The sequence below is a fragment of the Piliocolobus tephrosceles genome, chromosome 2, assembly GCF_002776525.5.
Source record: "Piliocolobus tephrosceles isolate RC106 chromosome 2, ASM277652v3, whole genome shotgun sequence".
Classification (NCBI taxonomy): Eukaryota; Metazoa; Chordata; class Mammalia; order Primates; family Cercopithecidae; genus Piliocolobus; species Piliocolobus tephrosceles.
In genome coordinates this window covers 99,043,450-99,062,979 of record NC_045435.1, presented here as the reverse complement: position 1 = coordinate 99,062,979, position 19,530 = coordinate 99,043,450, and the positions used below count along the sequence as shown (strand labels likewise).

The window sequence follows — 19,530 nt, the reverse complement described above, 5'->3', positions numbered from 1 at the left end:
GGGGGGGCATAGAATCACCTGAAGGGCTTGTTTAAACAGATCAGGGGGGCATAGAATCACCTGAAGGGCTTGTTTAAACAGATCGGGGGGCATAGAATCACCTGAAGGGCTTGTTTAAACAGATCAGGGGTGGTGGGTACAGCATTTCAGGTGGGGAAGATGAAAAGTTCTGGAGGTGGATGGTGGTGATGGTTGCAGAATAACAAAAATGTACTTAATACCATAGAACTGGACACTTGAAAATGGTGAAAGTGATACATCTTATATTGCTCTCCCCACCCCATCACAGACAGATTGTTAGGCTTACTCCTTGGAGATTCTGATTCTGTACCTCTGAGGTGGACCTTAAGAATCTGCATTTGTAACATACCCAGGTGATGCTGCTGTTCTAGGGACCACAGTGTGGAACCCTTGCTGACTGGATTGGGAGTGACATTGGGAACTGTTTAGCCAGAAATACTGGGGACCCTTGAGTGGTAATGGAATTGGTTATATCTTTTAGTATGATAATTCTTATAGATGATAAAGACCTCAGAAAAATCTCACTATGTCCATGCCCAAAGAGTTCCTCCATGAGCACATGCCCCGAGGGCAGTGACCCTGGCTCCTATTGTCTCTATCTCTCTATATGTATTTTAATAACTTTTAATCTTGAAATAGTTTAAGACTCATAAGAAGTTATAACTCATAAGAAGTTCTAACTCTTAAAAAGTCAAAAAATAGTACAGTAGTCCCCCCTTATCCATTGGGAATATATTCTAAGACCCCTAGTAGATGCCTGAAACCGTGGTTAGTCCTGAACCCTTTATCTGCTGTTTTTTCAATCTGATAACTGAGACAGCTACTAAGAGACTAATGGGTAGTAGTGTAAACAGCATGGATATGCTGGACAAAGGTATGATTACCATCCTGGGCAGTATGGCATGAGATTTCATCACACTACTCAGAATAGCATGCAATTTAAAACTCATGAGGATGAGGGGAACTACTGTATAGAAAGATTCAGGTACCCTTTACCCAGGTTTTCCCAGTGATAACATCTTACATATACATAGTACATCATCAAAAGCAGGAGACTGTTATTGGTTTAATACTATACATTCATTTAAAAGAGTGCTCAGCTCAAGTCTAGGAATCTATTTTTCAACTACTATTAGCCCCACTTTGGCAAAGCCAGGTGGGATAAGTACTGGGGCTCCTATGGTGGGCGTACTGCAGTCTTCAGCAGAGCTTGGCTACAGAGGAGAAAGATCTAAACTGGACTGATTTTATATGGTCATCGCCTGTGGCTTGTGGCTGATCATCTTGTTCTTTGGAATTGACTGTCTCATGAAGTAGTGAGTTTCTTGTCACCAGAGAGATTTAAGCAAGAGCCATGGAATCCCAGTCCACAGTACTGAGAGGGAACTTGGACCATGTGTTCCCTGAGTGTCTTATTCCTTAAAAATCCTGTGATTCTATCAATTGTTTTGTTAGAGTTTGTGGCTGACATTGATTACACTATGAGTCATGTGACATTCCATGTTGATGTAGTTGCCAAAATGCTCACCTTCCTGGGCTCTGCTCTCATTAGTTTGAGAGAGGAGCTAGGCCACAGAAAAGGGGCTGGAGTCTGCTAGATTAATGAAGATTTGGGATGTATAGTCTGTTTTCACACTGCTGATAAAGACATACCCGAGATTGGGTGAATTATAAAGAACACGAGGTTTAGTGAACTCACAGTTCCACATGACTGGGGAAGCCTCACAATCATAGCAGAAACCGAAAGGCTTGTCTTACATGGATGGCGGCAGGCAAAGAGAGATAACTTGTGCAGGGGAACTGCTCTTTATAAAACCATCAGATCTCATGAGGCTTACTCACTATCATGAGAACAACATGGGAAAGACCAATCCCCGTGATTCAACTACCTCCCACTGGGTCCCTCCCATGACAGTGAGAATTGTGGTAGCTACAATTCAAGATGAGATTTGGGTGGGGACACAGCCAAACTGTATCATTCTACCCCGGCCCCTTCCAAATATCATCTCCTCACATTCCAAAACCAATCATGCCTTCCCAACAGTCCCCCAAAGTCTTAACACATTTCAGCATTAACTCAGAAGTCCACAGTCTAAAGTCTCATATGGGATAAGGCAATTCCCTTCCACCTATGACCCTTTAAAATTAAAAGCAAGTTAGTTACTTCCCAGATACAGTGGGGGTACAGGCATTAGATAAATACATCCATTCCAAATGGGAAAAATTGGTCAAAACTAAGGGCTAAATGGCCCATGCAAGTCCAGAACCCAGTGGGGAAGTCAAATCTTACAGGTCCAAAATGATCTCCTTTTACTTCATGTCTTGCATCTGGGTCATGCTGATGCAAAAGATAGGCTCCCATGGACTTGGGCAGCTCTGCCCCTATGGCTTTGCAAGGTATAGCACCCCACCTGGCTGCTTTCACTGGCTGGCATTGAGTATCTGTGGCTTTTCCAGGTTCACAGTGCAAGCTGTTGGTGGATCTACCATTCTGGGGTCTGGAAAACAGGGGCCATCTTCTCACAGCTCCACTAAGCAGTGCCCCAGCAAGGATTCTGTATGGAGATTCTGATCCCAGATTTCCCTTCCATACCGTCCTAGCAGAGGTTCTCCATGAGGGCCCCTGTGAGGGCCCCACTCCTGCAGCAAATTTCTGCCTGGGCATCCAGGCATTTCCATGCATCCTCTGAAATCTAGGCAGAGGTTCCCAAATCTTAATTATTGATTTTGTGCAAGCTGCCAAGGCTTGGGGCTTGTACTCTCTGAAGCAACAGCCCAAGCTGTACCTTGGCCCCTTTTAGCCATGGCTGGAGTGGCTGGGGCACAGGGCATCAAGTCCCTAGGCTGCACAGAGCAGAGGGACCCTGGGCCTGGCCCATGAAACCATTTTTTCCTCCTGGGCCTCTAGGCCTGTGATGAAGAGGCCTGTCATGAAGACCTCTGACATCCCCTGGAGACATTTTCCCCATTGTTATGGCGATTAACATTTGGCTCCTCAGTACTTATGCAAATTTTTGCAGCCAGCTTGAATTTCTCCTCAGAAAATGGGTTTTTCTTTTCTGTTGCATTGTCAGGCCACAAATTTTCCAAACTTAAATATTATGTTTTTCTTTTAAAACTGAATGAATTTAATAGCACCCAAGTCACCTCTTGAATGCTTTGCTGCTTAGAAATTTCTTCCACCAGATACCCTAAGTCATCTCCCTCAAGTTCAAAGTTCCACAAACCTCTTGAGCAGGGGCAAAATGCCTCCAGTCTCTTTGCTAAAACAACAAGAATCACCGTTACTCAGTTCCCAACAAATTCCTCATCTCCCTCTGAGACCACCTCAGCCTAGATTTCATTGTCCATATCATTATCAGTATTTTGGTCAAAGCTGTTCAACAAGTCTCTAGGAAGTTCCATACTTTCTCACGTTTTCCTGTCTTCTTCTGAGCCCTCCAAACTCTTCCAACCTCTGCCTGTTAGCCAATTTCAAAGTCGCTTCCGCATTTTCAGATATCTTTATAGTAACACCCCACTCCTGGTACCATTTACTGTATTAGTCAGTTTTCATACTGCTGATAAAGACAGCAATACCCCACTCCTGGTACCAATTTACTGTATTAGTCCATTTTTACACTGCTGATGAAGACACTGAGACTGGGTAAATTATAAAGAAAAAGAGATTTAATGGACTCATAGTTCCATGTGGCTGGGGAGGCCTCACAACCATGGTAGAAAACAAAAGGCACGTCTTACATGGATGGCAGCAGGCAAGAGAGAGAACTTGTGCAGGGGAACTCCTCATTATAAAACTATTAGATCCCATGAGACTTACTCACTGTCATGAGGACAGCACAGGAAAGGCCTGTCCCCATGATTCAGTTACCTCCCACTGGGTCCCTCCCATGATAGTGAGAATTGTGGAAGCTACAGTTCAAGATGAGATTTGGCTGGGGACACAGCCAAACCATATCATGGGGTTAGAGTTGAGGGAAGGAGAGAACATTCCAGGGATTGGAAATAGCACATGCAAAGGTCCTGTGGCATGGCCTTTATATGTAAAGGAGATATTGATAAACCTTGGTATGAAAGACTATAGGTTTCTGGGTGCAAAGTAATGGCTGAGCATGAAGCTGAATTAGACTTGGCCACCAGCTTACTTTGCTGTTGGCAGAATGTTGGTACAGATTGAGCATCCTTCATCTGAAAATCTGAAATCTGAAATGCCCCAAAATCTGAAACTTTTTGAGTGCTGACATGACACCACAAGTGGAAATTCTACACCTTACCTCATGTGATGAGTCACAGTCAAAACTTTATTTCATGCCCAAAATTATTTCAAATATTGTGTAAAATTACCTTTATAGGCTATGTATAGAAGGTGTGTGTAAACATAAATGAATATCAAGTTTAGCTTTGAATCCCATCCTTAAAATATCTCTTTATTATATGGAGATATTTCAAAATCTGAAAAAATCTAAAATCTGAAAGACTTCTGGTCCCTCACATTTCAATTAAGGGATATGCAAAGTGTACTTCTGCAGCTGCTTTGAGAATGCATATCATTGAATAATGTTAGTGGGAGGTTTTAAACTATTTGAAGATCATACAACTGTGAGAGCCCAGCCCCCCTGAAATAGGTGGGGTTGGTCAGTGATTTTTGCCACACACCAAAGCAGCTGCCTTGGTCCCTCAGAGCCCCGGCATTTCTGCCCTGGGTTTGGCCACCCCTGACCTTGCCTGACTTCTCATGGATGCAGCAAAGACCCAGTAGGATGCACCTCTCAAGTGGTTGGCAGCTTTTGCTGGACAGCTTTAGAGTCCTGTGGGTTATTCTGGTTGTTGCTATTCTTAAATATTGAGTGTCCAAAAGATTCATGATTGTATCTCAGCTGGGTGGGACCCTTTGGGAGAGAAGTGGGGGAATAATGCAGTCATTAATTGCAAAGAGGAGTTTGGGGACCAGGTTGTCTTATAGGTTTATTTTGAACAACAGATAGGCTTGATATTGCTGGAAGTGGATGGATTTGGGTTCCCTCTGTCTAGCAGGTGGCTTCCTTTTCCAGTGTGTTGCCCACTGGTCTCATCTGTCAGACTCACTTGAGAGTATTTCATTATTCATCTAATAAAGGAGTATGTGGGATTCCCAGAGGAGGAGGACCTACTTCTGTACTTGACCTGGGTGAGGACCACTGGGAACATTTGCATCTTTCACTGTGGCAAACTTTGACATGTGAGAGTTTCCAGAAATACAGAGATTCTTATTTTAATCCTTTTTCTTTTTAACTGCAGAAGGAAAATAATATTGGGATAGAATAACTGCAGGGAGTAGAGAGATGAGAAAACATTAGAAGAAATAGTACAGAAGTAGAGCTGGATGAGAATCCAAGTTATGAGAACCTACTGATGAGAGACATACAGAAATAAAAAGCCCAAATTCAGGCTTCTAAATCAGGGCTCAGATGAGGCTGTTTGTACTGCATGGTAGAAATATATCCAGGAACAGTGGGCCTTCTATAAATTAAGCCTGCCATTCTCCAATTGCTTAAGACACTGAGGCCCATCAGGCCAGAAACATATGATCCGCTTTTTCTGAGAAGGAACTTTCACTTTAGGAGTGGTAATTTAGAAGAGAAGAACAGGCCCAGTGGATAGTCCCTTATGGGAGGCATCTCAGCAGAGGCCCTTTTGCGGGGCAGGAGGGATTGCATAGCAATACTGCATGCCCAGAGTTGTTGTTCCCAGGCTAGGGTCCAACTCAGGGCAGGGAGGTCTACTGGAGGCAGCGTATCACACACTGGTTGTCCAAGAGATGGAGAGAGAGTGGAAAATCTGAGTTGTGCTTATGGGAAACTCAGAGTCTCACAAAACTACACCTGTGCTGCCCATGGTTTATGTTTAATAAATGAAATGATGATTAAGATAAGACAACTGGACAAAAAGGCTGGGCTTTCTTGGGTGGGTATTGAGTGGGAAGTGATTCAAGTGGCCAGACACGCTGTCTGGACATTAGCTGAAAGTGGGGCTGGACACAATGAACTAGAGCCCTCTTGTGGTCCCATCATTCAGGCCTGTGGCTTTCATTTGAGACCAGTGGTTCTTAAAGTTCTGCAGGTATCAGGATCACCTGGAGGACTTGCTAAAGCACAAATTGCTTGGCCTCACCCCAGCGTTTCTGATTCAGTGGGTCTGGGTCTGGGGCTAGGAGTGCATTTCTAAGCACTTTCTGGAGATATTGATGCTGCTGGTCCTGGGACCACACTCTTGGCTATAGTAATCTAGACCACAAAGGAGGTCTGGATCCTGGGGAGGGAATCTGCTTTCTGCTTTCCTAGGCACTAGGAAGGCAAGGAGATACTTGGGGCTGGAAGGTGGCAGGGGAGCATGGAAGGGAGGAGTCCTTGTCCGTCATGTCTCACCATCTGAGGACCTGTCATCCTTTATTCATCCTGCCCTTCTGCTTGCTCTCAGTCTCAGAAATTCCAAAAGGCAGCTTATGACCCTGCATTTTTGGTTAAAGAAAGAAGGAAACTGAACTGTCTCCTCTATGAATTCTGGGCTACTGAGGATCATGGGGATTTTGTAAATTATTTTGGTAGCCTGTTGAGTTTTGTCTCGGGGTTTCAGCAGAATCCAAGACATGTGACATGGACCATTAACATTGAGCTGCCACCTCCTGGATCCTGCCCTGTAAACATGCCCGGGGGTCTCTGAGGATGGACATGTGTCCTTCACACACCAAGTATGTTAGAGACAACGGAAAGCATTGTTTTTTTCCTGTGTTCTGGTGAGAGTATTTTCTTTCTTTCTCTTGTGTTTCTTTGAGGGAGCTTGAGTGGCAGGATTATTATTAAGAGTACTTTTTAAGTTCCCAACAGTTAGATAGGAAATGAACAGAATGGGAGTTCACATTTTACCCTCAAGAAAATGACCTTAGGAAGGCCTAAGAAAATGACCTTAGGAAGGGGTGATTAGGAGCATGGCCTGGATTTGGAATGCCTGGATTGGGAATCCTTGTTTTGTCACTTCATCGCTGTGTGATCTTAAGCCAGTGATGTGACCTCCCTGCACTTCAGTTTCCTCACCTATAAAGTTGGGATAATACTAGAACATATTTAGTAGGATTGCTGTAAGGACCAAATAAGATCATACAGCTCATGCAATTAGAAATGGACCCGTCACTTACAGAAAGAAGGCAGTACATTTTAGTTCTTACTGTAAGACTGAGACATCCAAAGACATCTCATACTGTAAAGTGTGATATTTGTGTGTATACTTTTTAAGGAATATAATCCTTAGTTTTCCTACCTACTCAAGGTTATGTTTTGTAGATGCTAACAGTAGTGTACATTCTAGAGAAAATCAGCTGTAGGGAGGAAAATGGTGTAGTTCTAAAATTCTTTAAACCTCGTTTAATTTTTTACTTGTTACTGCTTTCATCATCACCTCTCGCTCTAATTTTCCAATAAGCCTGAAAAGCATAATGGAGTCATAAATCATGTCTGTAAAATGAAGATGTTTATGACTTTGATAAGACCTCACATGTGATGTTAATAACAATACCTTACATACCTGGCCTCACACTTTATGTAAACTGTCCCATTTAATCCCTGCAGTGGTCTCATTAGCTTCTGTTAGTCCCATTTTACAGTTTGTACAGTGGAGACTTCAGAGAAGTAACCGGCCGAGGCTCCACAGGCGGTTAATGACAGAGCTGGGATTTTTTTGTGGAGGGGCAGGGGAGACTTTTCTGGTAAAGACCAGAAAACCTGCTAGACAAATTCTAAAAGAACCATAACACTCAGAACTGGGATTTTAACTTCATCTGCTGCTTCAGGGACCACCTTGTTCCCAGTATGTTTAAACACCTGGCTGGTTTTTCACTTTGGGCTCTCATTCAGATTTATGATTCTGTTTATTGAGAGTTGATGTCCTAGTTACTCTAGCTCTGTAACAAATGACTCCAAAACTTGGGGCTGTGAAATAATCATTTTACTTTGCTCGTGGATTCTGTGGGTTATTAATACTCAGTGTTCCATGACATCCGGGGCCTCAACAGGGGAGATTCAACCACAGGAGCTAGAGTCACCTGGGGTGTCTTTGCCCACATGTCCCACAGGTGCATGGTTGGGACAGGGACCTCAGATGGGTTGTTAGCCAGAACACCTACATGTGGCCTCTCTTTGTGGTCTCTCTGCCTGGGCTGACTTGGGTTTCCTCAGAGCATGGCAACCTGATTCCTAGTGAGATTTCTGAGAGTGCGGTGAAGGTGCCTGGCACTTCCATGATCTAGCAATAGCTTCAAGGAAGGAAATGTATTTTTACATTGAAAGAAGAGAATATGAGCCATGTGTGCCAGGTACGGGGAGCCACCTGTGAAAATTCTGAGTAGAGGCTTAGGTCAGTGTGGACACAGTGGTGGGAGTGGACAAGGACAAGGGATGCTGGGTCATGCATTCACCCCACAAATATTCCATCTGTCTCTGAGCTAGGCAGAATGAGCAGGGCACCAATCTAGTGGCTCTTCTGGATAATCACTTCACCTGGGAAGCCTAGGACTCCATATTATGTTCTCATCCCATTGAAAATTTGACCTTTTAAAGATTTATTTATTTTTAGCTCAGGCCTTTGAAGTCCCATATACTATCTAAAAAGGGAAAAGTTCATCCCAGTCAATGTCCTGTCTTGCTTATGTTTAAGTCGGATGGGAAGAAAAAAAATCCACACCAGGAGAAGATTGGTTGTAAAAGTTTATTTTACATTTATGTGAAGTTTATTTTTGGTCCTGATATTCTTCATAGGGTAGATATTTCTTTTAAGACTGTTAATAGTGTATTTCCTTTTTATTTGCCACTCCCCACCAAAATAAACCCTTTTTTATTTTTGAATCAGCTCCATATCTTCAGAACGTCCAACTTTAAATAATGGTTGGAGACGCTCCAGGTTAAGTAGAGAGTAAAATCCTATTGCTTTCTGACCTTTGGGTTAGGATCAAGTGTGGTGTAATAAAATATCAGTCCCAAGAGTCACCTTTGCTGATTTTTTTCCTATTATTCTTTCCTGTTATTCCATATTCATGCAGGTCTTGCAGCCAAGGATTGTTACATTAAGATCCAATCTGAAATTAAAACTTATGGTTTTAACCAATAAGCTATAAAGCTGTTGAACTCCCACTGGGATGTGGTTACCTTTTCCTAAACTTCCTGAGTTGTCTCCTTTTAGCCCCACAGTTGATTTCTTATTGAGCCTTTGGAAAGTTCCTTGCCGTTTCACAGCCATTTCCCGTCAGAGTGGGGAATATTGACTATGCAAACCACTTAAGGTCACAGGCGCCGCAGCTGTGTTCCTTCTTTGCAGAAGGGGGGTTTCTTTGGGTGGGGCTGTGCTCAACCCTTCCGGGTGGTGAAAGTCTGAGGTCACACTGAGAGAGCAGGTCCATGTTGTGACTGGGGCTCCAGCAGGATCAGAACAACTTCACCCAGACTTCTGGAGCTGGAACTCATTCTCAGAACATTCCAGAAGACCCTGCCCTGGAATTGCTTTCAAGGGTCTTTTTTATCTGTGTACAGAATATATTTCCTTGGAGGTAGCTTTGCTAAAGGCCCCTTGAGCCAAGGGTAATAGGGTGGGAGCAGCTATACACAGTTGCATTTCAGTGTTTGATGATAAAATGATGTCTGTTGGTGAGCATCTTGGTGGTGAGGAAATTTACACGACCACAGATGCTTCTCACCCCAAGGTGCCTCTGCCCTGTGCTGCTGGTGCCACTCACCCTAGGGCATTCCTGCTTGGCAGTAGCAGATTCTAGATTGTCCTATTTACTGGTTTGGGGGCTGCAGAGTGCTGCAAGGAGGAGGAGTCCCAGATCACCGGTTGACCTTTAGCGGGCGTTTAACAGCATGTTCTACCAGGCGCTCACCTACTAGTGTTTTGTTCAGACTGCTGTGTAACTTTGCCTTTCTCTGCTGTCTCCTATTTAAGGGTAAATAAAGGTAGAGAGAGTCACAAAAATAACATCAATGATGGCAACTAGTGTTTCCTGAGTGCTGACTATACCCAGGCACCATTCTAACCTCTTTACCCAAGTTGTCTCTGCTAGTCCTCACCACAGCCCTGTGAAGTGTATGCTGTTATACACCCATGAAGAAACTCAGACTATGAAAGGAAAGCAGCTCTGCCCAAGGTGTTATAAGCAGAGAGCTCTGAGACAGGACCCACGCCCAGTTTGTGTTGACTGGGGACTCAATACTCAATGCTCTTACTCTTTGACTGTTTTGTTGAATGCCCAGGTCATCCTGGTCGAAGGGAGACAGTGAGCCGGGTGAAAAAGGATGGCTACAGATGCATTGCTGCATGGCTGTGCATCATCCACCCTGGAGTATCTGCTTGCCAAAAATGGAGCTACCTGCAAAATGCTTTGAGCACTGTGGAAACAAGTCATTACAACTCAAAACATTTATTATTCTGATAATAGGTCAAGATTTTCATAATTGAATTTTAGGGTGCTAATTTTAGACTTTCTGAAAATCAATCTCAAGAAACAAAACCTGGAGTCAAGTAAAAGGATGCTTTTGGAACTGATGATTCTCAGAAGAAGCCATGAAGGGCTCGGCTGTACTCCCGGGAAAACTCACTGGCCAGCAGCCTGGAGCCAGTGGAGCTTCAGGTGGCTTTAATTCTTCCCTGGATACTGCTGGTCTCCAGGGACACAGGGGTAAGCAGGTCACCATCCTTGTCCTCAAGGGCCTCATCCTCCAGGGAGGACATAGCTGGTAACGACAAGATGTGAGCCAGTGCCTTCTCGCAGCTGGGTACACAGGGCTAGGGGAGCTGAGAGGAGAAAAGGATGAATTTGGCCTTGGCCTGGAGCAGCCTTTTAATAGAAACACTCATAACTTTCCTGCAGATGCACTTCCTGTGAATGAGGAGTCTTGATATATTTTTTCTTTAATAAGAGAAAACCAGGCTTTTGATGAATAATTTATATGTCAATGTTGGGATCTTCATTTTGTTATGAAGGATTTCAGTTACAACAGTGTGAGGTGGGTGGTCAGGAAACATTCCCCCTGGGCTCACTTTTTGCTTAGAAGAGTCCTGATGGAGAGGTTGAGGTGGGAAGAGAGTGAGGGGGAAGACTCCATGGAGCATGACAGGCGTGCTATGCCTGCCTCAGCCAAGCATGGAGGTCCCGACCGTAATTTGTTTTTGAGACAGGATCTGGCTTATTGCCCAGGCTGGAATGCAGTGGCGCAATCTCGGCTCACTGCAACCTCCACCTGCCAGGCTCAAGCCATCCTCCCTTAGCCTCCCAAGTACCTGGGACTACAGGCGCGCACCACCATGCCTGCCTAATTTTTTGCATTTTTTGTAGAGATGGGTTTTGCCATGTTGCTCAGGCTGGTCTTGAACTCAAGTAATCCACCTACCTCGGCCTCCCAAAGTGCTGGGGTTACAGGCATGAGCCACCACACTCCACCTCCAACCACAATTCTTGTTTTAAAAAATGAAAATAGAGTGAAACAGAAATGGTAGAATCAAGTCACCTTGCTCATTCAGAGCCATGTGCAGCTAGGACACCATGACCTCTTCCCCTCAGGACCCATTCTAGGGGTCGTCCAGTCCTTGGGCTCTGTTCCTCTGATGTGGTGTAGGTGGTCAGCGGGGCTGGGAAGAACAGAAAGATGAGGGCCACATCCACAAAAGTCATTTCCTTCCTGTGGTACAGCCGTGACACCACCCTGTGGATGAATGGGGATTCCCATGTTTGCTAGTTATATATGGCTGAACCCTTCAGCCTTTCTGCCCCACTTCCAATTTCTTCCTTGGGTGGGAATGCCTTGAGTCTCAGTTAATTGTTTGAGTTTTCTTGAGTATAAAAGGAATCCTGGCTGGGCATTGAGTGAATACAATCATAAAACGCAAATGATGCTGTTGACGTCATCTGAGCCGAGAGTGGTGTTGGCACCTTCATGGCTAACATCAAATGGATCTCTAAGCCCAAACATTTAACAGTGGAACCAGCTATTGCTGCTTCCGGTATATCATCCAAATGGGGTTTCCCAGCCATCTTCTGGTGCATTTCTAATATACCCTTAAAAGGCATAAAGAAGTGGCATAGATGATGGCTGGAGAGATTAAGTTCTTTCTGGTGGCTTCTTTAATTTTGGAATAACCAGCCTTCCTTCAACCCCCTTACATGCATTAGAAACTTCTCCTGGACTGTTTTTGTTCTGTTTTTAATTAGGTTGTGGTACAAGAGGAGCAATTAATAAAACCTTCCATTTCCACATCTACTGTGAAACTCCGTGACTTCTTCCCATGTGATGATGGCTAAGTGCACAGAACATGTGAAATTTAAGTAGATTTGTGGAAACAGAAACACATTTTTATTTAGTTGTGAGCATCACTTGGAGTATAAATAGAGCCCTTTATGATTCGTGTGTTGGTCTTTCTTCCTGGAGGGCTTCAGTATTATCTCGTGCTGTCATCTTTATGTTGTATTGGAAAAATCTGAGATTCTTTTTCCCTTGGTCATTATTTCCTTTTTTAAAAATAATGTAGTTTTGAACAATTCTTGTTATTTAATCTCAAGCCCAAACATGGTTTCTAGTGAGGAAATGATACTTAATAAAGTTTGATAATTTTAGTTCCAGAAAGAATTGTTTTGGGGGGTGGGAGGCTGCAGTTGAGAGGTACAAGAAATGTTCAATGAAGGGAAGACACTCTACTGTGGTTCCATTTGCTCGTTGAAAACTTGTGTTTCTGTTGAAAGAAAGGTTTGATGTTGGAAGTTTTTTTGTTTTGTTTTGTTTTGTTTTGAGACGGAGTCTTGCTCTGTCGCCCGGGCTGGAGTGCAGTGACCGGATCTCAGCTCACTGCAAGCTCCGCCTCCCGGGTTCATGCCATTCTCCTGCCTCAGCCTCCCGAGTAGCTGGGACTATAGGCGCCCGCCACCTCGCCCGGCTAGTTTCTTGTATTTTTTTTTTAGTAGAGACGGGGTTTCACCATGTTAGCGAGGATGGTCTCGATCTCCTGACCTCGTGATCCGCCCGTCTCGGCCTCCCAGAGTGCTGGGATTACAGGCTTGAGCCACCGCGCCCGGCCGATGTTGCAAGTTTTAAGTGTACTGCGTGATGTTGCTAAAGTTTAGTTCATTGCTGGGAAGTTTTGGATGAGCTAATTTCATAAGGATTTATGTGCCTGATGGGCCAGTGTGGGGTAAGGGATGGAGAAACTTACCTCCTTCAGAAGGGTCTTCGTCCCTAGAGGGATATGGAATGACCCCTGCTTTTTGGTGGGAAACATAAAGGCCAGTCAGCTTTTGGATGAATTTTCAAGGAAGACAGCAGCTGTCCATCTTCAGTCTTGACTTGTCACTGTCTTAAGGAGTTCCTTCCTTTCACCTATCTTTTGCTCCCCATGGCTTGGCCATGCCACAGTGGTCCCTCAGCTTCAACAGTCTTGCTTACTTACATCTACTAACTGGGCAAGAGAGACCATTTTCCCATTGTGTCTGTATCACCACTCTGATTTGGATTTAGATGGGATTAGGAATTTTTTTGGGAATCCTTTTGGCCTTAAACAAAATAATGATGAGAGAAATCTGCCTCCCATAAGTCATAATCTCAGCAGGCTCCTGGCAAGTCCCTAACTATTTCTGTGTCCAGGTCCCCAAGAGGGCTACAGGGAAAACTTCATCATGGTGGGAGGGAAGAAAGAAGGTAAAGTCCTAAGATGTTTGCTTCCTATTCCTTGTAAGGTTTAGCCATGTATAGTCATGTGCCAGTCACCTAGGGCTGAGAAAGGGGAGCAAGCAGAGAGGGAGAGGAGGAAGAAGCCAAATGAGATGGTTTGTAATTGATTAGTGGAAGTTAAATCATGTTAAGGATAGGAGGCTTGTCCCCTCCGTCATGATTTAGTATCTCATCCTTCCCAAGAGAGATTTTGAGAACCTGTCCTCTGGTATCTGGGAAATGGCCTCCCCAGCAGTTTGCATAGCCCCAGGGAAGCCCTCTCATCAGCCCATCCTTCTCTTGACTTCTCTCCTGATGGTCACATGGTGCCACCACTCTTTCAAGCCAAGTCAAATTGCATGTAGCAGAAAACCCAAATAAGTGTATGCAGTAGAGGTTTATTGTTCTTACACAGAAGTAATTCAGCATTGGTATGGTGGCTCCATGGACATCAAGGATCCTTTTCTCTCTCTCTTCCACCATCCTCAGAACGTGGTTTCCAGTTTCAAAGTTACCTCATGGCCCAGTGTGGCTGTTGGAGCTCCAGCCATCACATCCAAATTCCAGCTAGGAAAAAGAAGGAAGAGAGAAGATTACGAGAGAAAATTATCTCCCAGCTAACTTGTCTTTATTTATGGAGTTATCCTGGAAGCCTCACATTATGGTTTCTGCTTGTATCTTCTTGACCACCTCTTCTCCAGGGGAGACTAGAAATTGTAGTCATATTGTACATATTGTACAGGTAGGCATATTGTACAGGTAGGCATATTGTACATATTGTACAGGTAGGCATATTGTAGATTGGAATAAAATTGAGTTTGGTTAAAAGGGAAAAGTAGAGAATGGATATTGGTTAGGCATATAGTCTCTGCCATGGTCTAGTATATATGAAGAACCTCATGTGTGAACCTTAATATATTCTGCCAAATATTCTGTTTATAGTATCTAATCCTCCTCTCAGATTCTAAGCCATTTGGAAGCCAGGAGCTTATCCTCTCCTCTTTGTATCAACCCAGAGGCCCACATGTTGGGGTTATAGCCTATCTTTGTTCAGTTGATTCAGATTCAGCCCTTGCCTCCCATATCCCTTACCATGGATATGCAGTTATAAATGATTTCTTGTTAAGCATTTTTAAAAGGTTAACTTCTTCCCAGAGAGATTTTACATAACTATCTGTTTAATGTGTTGTTAATGACAAAGAATCTAAGAGTTATCAATAGCATTGGAAAAGTAATTCTCAGCATAAAAATTAGCAGTGTGGTACATATGAAGTACATACCATGTACTTCCTGATTCCAGATATTAGGAAAACAAGACAGAAGGGTTTCACCACTAGTCAGTATCAGTAGATTGTTGGGGAGAAATCTTTATGAAAAATGCCACTTTTCACTCTTTTTTTCAAGTTTGAACTGACAATGTGGAAAGATGGGAGATGTCTGAGAAAACTTGTGTCAGTACTTCATGTTCGTAAAAGGACAGGGAATCCTTCTGAAAATCTAGTTATGTAAATTTATGTTCCACCACAAGAAAAATCAGTGGATGGCTGGAAGGAGGGGCTTTCCCATTCACTCTGGAAGGGAAGGAAACTCTGACAGCCGGACTTCTCAGTCAGAAAGTGTCTTTGGTGAGCCTTACCATGTGACTGGCTGATTCACTTTGTCCACTAAGTCTCGGGAGAGGTGATGTAACCAGGGACTGCAACTTCTAGGGAGAGGGGAAAAATCACTGTTGGCCCCACCCTCTGGCACTGGAAGCTTAACAGGGCTTTGGCCCACAGCAGATGGAAGTTTGAGCTGCGTTTTGTAATTCTTTTTTAAATGTTCGCCAGAGCATCCACTGTTCTTCCTCATTTTCTCTTCTCCTCTTCCCTCCTTTTCTCCTTTATTACCTTTTCTCTTTTTTTATCCTGGATGGTCATTCTAAATCAACTCAGGTCTGACCTTTGGAAATACATACAATATTAAGGAATCCTAGGGGCTTCCTGTCGTATTTCTGTTTTTGAATTTGATTAACATGAACTAAGAGGTTGACTAGAAAGAACTTGGATTTTGGTGTCCAAAAGACACGGGTATGAATTCTGACTCTACCATTACTGGCTCTGTGACTCTGGACGAGTTGCTTTACTTCTTTTACTCTCTAGAATCTCACCTGGAACCTGAGGTTAATTCCTACTTCAAAGCGTTGTTAGGAATATTGAACAAAATAATGTATGATGGAAATCCCAGAGAGAGGGATGAAGAGCAGAGTGTGCTGGGCTACATAGTCTAAGCCAAGAAGTTTGTATTTTATTTACAGTGCTCTGGGAAGCAGGGAAGTGACCTGATATTATAGATATTTTCAAAAAATCACTCTGGGCCTGTGGAGAGTGAATGGAGGACAGGAGTTGGAGTGGAAGCAGCCCAGCTAAGAGACAAGAACAGTGGACAAGATGGCTGGACTAGTGTGGTCACTAGAGGGAACAGAGGGAAGCAGTGAGTCTTGAGAACTTTTCGAGGTAAAGATGGCAGAAATAGCTGAAGTCTTTTTTTTCTTCTTTTTTTTTTTTTGATATGGAGTCTTGCTCTGTCTCCCGGGCTGGAGTGCAGTGGCCAGATCTCAGCTCACTGCAAGCTCCGCCTCCCAGGTTTACGCCATTCTCCTGCCTCAGCCTCCCGAGTAACTGGGACTACAGGCGCCCACCACCTCGCCTGGCTAGTTTTTTGTATTTTTTAGTAGAGATGGGGTTTCACTGGGTTAGCCAGGATGGTCTTGATCTCCTGACCTCGTGATCCGCCCGTCTCGGCCTCCCAAAGTGCTGGGATTACAGGCTTGAGCCACCACACCCGGCAGAAATAGCTGAAGTCTTAGATGTGAAAAAGGGAGAGAAAGAGAACACTCAAACATGGATCTTAGGTTGGGGTTTGAGTGTATAATTGGTGAGGCCTGTTTGACAGTGTAGCCCAGGACTGTGCATGGGGATGCACAAGATGTTAGCTGGCTGCTGGATTCATGACTATCTGGAGGAAAGAGGGAATGCGTGTTCTTGGGCCATGTTGGATGCTGAATGTAGTGAGACAGACCCAGTTCTATTTCTTGCTTTGAAGAGATTGTGTTCCAATTATCTGCCCTGTTTAGATGGCAGCTTCAAGAATCAAGCTGGTCAGTTTCGAACAAGGTCTGGAAAGCAAGACAATGTCTCGAAAGTGTCAGGACCCCTGATATTTACCTTGTTAACACCATAGATGAATTTGGTGCCCTCCCTGCAGCCGTCTGCTTTAATTGTCAGAGCAAAGTGAGAGCGAACTCAAAGTGGGACTTGGGGTGTGCTTTGGAACTGAGCAGCATTCTCAAAGCTGGGTGCTGTAGTGGCATGACTATTACAGGTGGGGCCAGGACCCCACTTCCACAAAATTAAATTGGATACATCTGGTGGGAGGTGTTCACCTGGAAATCTGGGTCTTAAACCACTTTGAGAAACACTGTCTTGGATTCAAGTGGCCCCTGTTCTGGTTCTTTTTCTTCCACTTTTTAAAAAGGAAATCAGTTTGATGGCAAAATCTCCTCTTCTTGTCCATAATTCAGACTACGATGGCAATTAGAGGCAGGCAGCCTCCCCTCCAAGGAGAAAGAAACCCTCCACGTGTTTTATGAGTATATTCCTAATAATGACAATAGCAGCAAACAAATGCCTTAGTGGTGATTTCATACTCATGAAATTATTGTCATGGAGTTAGAGCCTAGATAAAAGTCTTTGGCAAGTCTCTAAAGCATTATTTCAAGAGAAAAAGAGAGGCCAGAATTTATAGAATCTAAAAATAGCAGTTGAAGTGCAGCTGTGTTTAGCTTGTCAGAGAACCTGTTGAGTCAAGATGGGCAGGGGATTTTATTTCTCCGGCCCTGAGGTCATTTGTCTTGTTTAAGAAGGGGCAGCAAACATTTCCAAATAGGGATTGATCTTTAAGGGGAGGAAGATGGCTGAATGTATATAGTATTTCTTGTTTTCTACTCTTATTCTTCCTACCTCCAACCCCATTCCAAATTTCCTCTTAAGAAAAGGAAGGAGAGTTTGTTTTTCTCAGTAAAGTAGTGACTGCCTAGGTGGCAGGATTTTGGATGGTAGTGATGATGTTACTTATTGATGGCACATTTGATGACTCCTAATCCAAGGAGTGGTGGGGGTAGACTAACTATTTGGTCTTAGTGGGTTATGTACAATCCCATTAAGTTGAAGGAATAAACCCGTAGTTGGAGAAATAACAGTGTGACTTCTCCAAGACCTATTGGCTGATTTTTGGACCCTCTTTGTCCCATTTCTAGTCAGGGATAGTGTCTTACTCCTGTTCCAGAACCCATAAAAGATGTCTGTCCCACTTCTGGCCTAAGCAGTCCTCAAGCCTCTATACTTAACATTGGAATGTCACCATCTTAAAACTTGTCAACCAGTAGGCCTTCAAGCCTCCTGCCCTTTAATATTTATTGAAACCTTGGTGAAAATGAATTCTATTTATGGTGAAGCATGTGAAGTTATCGCCATCCATTAGTTTGTAGGCCAGAGTTTGAAAACTAGTGGCCCACAGGCTGAGTCTTCCTCACCGTCACGCTTTGCTTGCCTGGCACAGTGTTAACCTATACAATTGCCAATATTGGAAAACTGGGATACTTTGTTTACAAATCTTTATTTCTGGATTCTCCTGGGTTGCTCTAAGATATATTCTTGGTTTAGATTTCTTTTTTGGAGAGGTGTCCCCAGACTGCTGTGCATAGGTCCTTGTCCTCCCAGAGTAGCTTACCTGTGGGTCATGATGAGAAATAGCCACTGTATTTTCTTTGAGGATAATAAGAAAGGGTTTAAATAAATTGTATGTTGAGCACCTAAAAAACATAGGCATGTGCATGATGAGTGTCTTGTAAGCATTAACTATTATTGTTATCATCATCATCATCATCATCATCATCATCATCATGTTCAATGTATTTTCTGTCGAGAGTTCTGTTAAGGACATTGTTCATGACATAACCCAATGTCTTATGAGGCCTCATGAAAGACATGTCTGTCAGATCTCAGTTCCAGAAAATAGCTGTCCTTCTTCTAAATTACTGGTTCATCTGTACCTTACTTATGCCCCCAGTCTTATTTCTATCTTTGCACTAGCTTTGCAGAAGCTCAGAGGCAACTATGTAGTTCATGTCTAGCAGGAGGACTTGGATTTGATTTGTTGATCCCTTGGTTTTACATGCCATAATTTCCTTGCTCCTCTGCTTTTTTCACTTATTTCGTTGTGAGCATTATTGTAAGCAGCCTTAAATCCTGTTGGAACAAAGCTGGGTGTAAATTAAAAAACAAACCAAGCATCCATTCCTCTGAGAGGTTTTATAATCACTGAGAATAGGCTTCCACATCAGGACAGGTTTCATGTCTTAGCCCTGGTACTTCACGTGTTCTCTTTCCCTTCTGGACACTACTGACTTTTCATTGTCACGTTGGACTTGATTCTACCAGTTGTGCTCATGCTTTTCCTTCAATCTAGATAGCCTGTAACTTCTGTTACAGAATGGGATGGCTTATTTCCCTGGGTAGACTGATTGTATTAGTCAGCTATTGCCACATAACAAACTGCCCCACAACTCCATGGCACACATCAAGAAGCATTTATGTTCTCATGGATCTGTGGGATGGCTGGACAGTTCTTCTGCAGGTCTGCACATTGGCTGGGGAAGCTGTTCTCCATGTCTCTCATTTTTCTAGAACCAGTTGGTTACTGGGGCAAGTTCTTCTCATGGTGATGGCAAAAATGCAAGAGGGGGATGCAG

The 19,530-nt window shown here is 43.7% G+C and overlaps 1 protein-coding gene and 1 non-coding gene across 2 annotated transcripts in view; one reads left to right on the top strand and one right to left on the bottom strand.

The window, feature by feature from the left end:
* The window catches only part of ITGA9 (integrin subunit alpha 9), a 381,793-nt gene that overhangs the window by 124,041 nt on the left and 238,222 nt on the right, over positions 1 to 19,530 (top strand). The gene's annotated exons all lie outside the window — the stretch shown is intronic.
* Positions 7,747 to 7,809, bottom strand: LOC111523247. The gene has a single exon (XR_002725478.1). It is a non-coding gene; the product is annotated as a U7 small nuclear RNA (small nuclear RNA).